The following is a 2,891-nucleotide window of genomic DNA, read 5'->3' on the forward strand; positions in this document are numbered from 1 at the left end:
CCGCCGAGGCTCGGCCCCCCGGAGTCCCCCCACATTGCCCTCGTCGCCTCCGCGCGTGTCGGGGTTCCCTGCCGTTCCCACGCCGCCCCCTGCGCAGCTGCTAGTACAGCTGTCCGTAGTGTTGAACCCTCCAATTTGTTCAGGGCCGGCCCTCCTCATCTACGAAGCAGAAACACTCGGCAAGTGTTTGTCAGCTGAGTAAATGATCACACGCTCAGGGGAGCCCCGAGGGCTGAGGGGGCGATCTCGCCGACCCAGGCGGCAGCATCTCTAGGCTTGGCGGCTGAGTGGGTGCTGGAATGAGGGAGGGCTCACGGGACACTGGGGTTCTTACTCCAGGTACTGAGTAGGTGAGGGGGCCACTGACCAAAAGGAAGAGACAGACAGATTGGAAAAGATGAAGAGTTCAGTCCTGGTACGTGACACTTGAAGCGTCTGGCACAGTTCAACTGCGCCATTCCAGTAGGTGGTTGAAAGTACGGATACGGAGAAAAAATGGGTCATCTCTCCCGGAAGTTTCGACATCGGTGTGTAGGCAGCGGTTAGAGCCATGGTTCAGGATGAGTGAATGGTGGTGGGTGTGCCAAATACTTCCTGTTCCCTTTCAGATATGTGGCAGGGTTGCCTTTCCTGACCTTGTGGTTGGGATGAGCACTTGACATTCTATCCATGAATTGTGAGCATGGCATTTAATTGCTGATGCGCGAACTTCCAGAACTCTCTCCTCTTTGCCATGGCTATCAGCAATGTTCCAGAGAGTATGTATTCTGTCAGTCTTGGTCTAGGAGGGACAGAGATGCAGAACAGAATCCCATCCACCTGTGACGGGTATTTAGAGTCAGACGCAACCTTTGTTGTTTTAAGCAACTAAGATTTATTTGTTGCCAGAGCAGGTCTCTGTCGCTCCTGACTCATGGGAATGAGAGAAGAATGGAACCCTGGGGATACACGTGTGCTCAGTAGACTATTTTGTATGCAAGAACGAGAGACCCAGAGACCACCTTCGTTAAAGAGGTAGGAGCAGGAGGAGTTCTATAGATGGGATGAGTAGCTGTTAGGGACCAAGGCCCTACAGAGAAGCTCTTTTCTCATTTCTTTCCCATTGTGTCTCTGTTCTTCTCTCTGTCTTTGACGGGTCTCACATTACTGGCTGCTGACTAATCCTCATTTTCTAATCCACATTTTGGAAGAGGACAGTCCAGTTGCAAGAGTCCTGCTCTAAGCCATGTCTAGAACCCCCCACCAGCCTGTGGTTGGGCCACTCTCATGTCAGATGCTCACCCCGATCCAAGCAGTGCCACCCCTGTGCAGAATGTTCTTCTCTCTCTTTGACGGGTCTCACATTACTGGCTGCTGACTAATCCTCATTTTCTAATCCACATTTTGGAAGAGGACAGTCCAGTTGCAAGAGTCCTGCTCTAAGCCATGTCTAGAACCCCCCACCAGCCTGTGGTTGGGCCACTCTCATGTCAGATGCTCACCCCGATCCAAGCAGTGCCACCCCTGTGCAGAATGCCACCCAACTCTGCTGAACGCGGGAGCTCTGGTCAGGGCGATGCAAACTGTAGCGGGACCTTTACATTCCTGTCCTGCTACAGTGTATGTTTCATAGAATGTGAGAGTTAAATTTTGTAAATGGAAATAGGTCTGTCATAACCTACAAACGCTCCGGCCTCCCACTCCCAGCCTAAAACCTTTTTGCAGCTCCCCGTCTGGCCCACAGAGCCCTCTGCCCTAGTCTCTGCCTACAGTTGCCTCCTCATCTGCCACCCGACCTCTAGCCGCTCTGGCCTCCTGTCTCTCCGGCCTCCTGTCTCTCCCTTGGATAAGCCAAACTGGGTTCCGCCTCAGGATGTTTGCACTGTGCCCTTGCTGATCTCTTTTAAACACTCTTCCCCTAGGTCTTAGAAAGCTTTCTTATTATTCCTGTTAGGAATAATAAGTCACCTGTCATCTCAGGTGACTTCTGATTATCCTTGTCTGAAGGACTGCCTTCTCTTTTAGAGTCATGGTCCTCTTCTTCATTGCACCCACTATCTGAAATGTCCCTAATGCTTGTGCTTTACTATCTGTCATCCCTGAGGAGGATGGAAGCACCAGGAAAATGGGCATCTGTTTTCTGTCCTGCGACCCTCTATATTCCCTAGAAGAGTCCCTGGCACACCAAATCAATGGCGCACTGTGATCAAAGGCGATGGTAGGTCGTGTGCTCGTGTGCTGGCCCTTCTCTGCTGGTCCTTTATCCAGGTCCATTCTCTGCTCTTCCCTGCCATCCGTGCATCTCAGGAGTGACCCTCTAGAGTTGGCGTCAGCCAGCCTCCATTGTACTGTGGTTTTCCAGTTAGGTTTGACGAATGAGAGGGGCCAGCAGAAGACTGGAGGATAGCATGAGTGTGAGACCGTCAGCAGCATACTTATCTCGTCCCGACCAGCTGCCCTTTGGTTTTGTCGGTGATTGAATTCTTCCACGCCCAACGTTCCTGTCGAGTGGTGCCTTTGCCTCATTGCTAGCTCTTTCCGGAGCTGGAAAGGGGCTTCCTGACTCTTCACCATCCCTTGTAACTCTTGAGTAGACGCTCTTTACTGAGGCTTCCGTTGCATGCTGGGACCGTAACTGGCCAGCTGGACAGCACGGCGGCTCATGCGTTCAGTACAACTGACGCGATTTCACATAACCCACCAGGGCCGCTGGGAGAAAGTGCTGGAACGAGGTTTCGAATTCAAAGTACGTTCAGGGGTTTCGAGGAGATGAGGAGAAACTGTTATATTAGAAGCACAAGGAAGAGAGAATGTTAAGAAGAAAGGAAGGGTCAGCAGCGGCCAGTGTAGCAGAGTCGAGGTGAGAGAAGGACCAGTATGTGTCCCTTGGGCATCTAGTTTAAAAGCAGAGA

This window comes from Pteropus alecto, unplaced genomic scaffold (assembly GCF_000325575.1).
Source record: "Pteropus alecto unplaced genomic scaffold, ASM32557v1 scaffold87, whole genome shotgun sequence".
Lineage (NCBI taxonomy): Eukaryota > Metazoa > Chordata > Mammalia > Chiroptera > Pteropodidae > Pteropus > Pteropus alecto.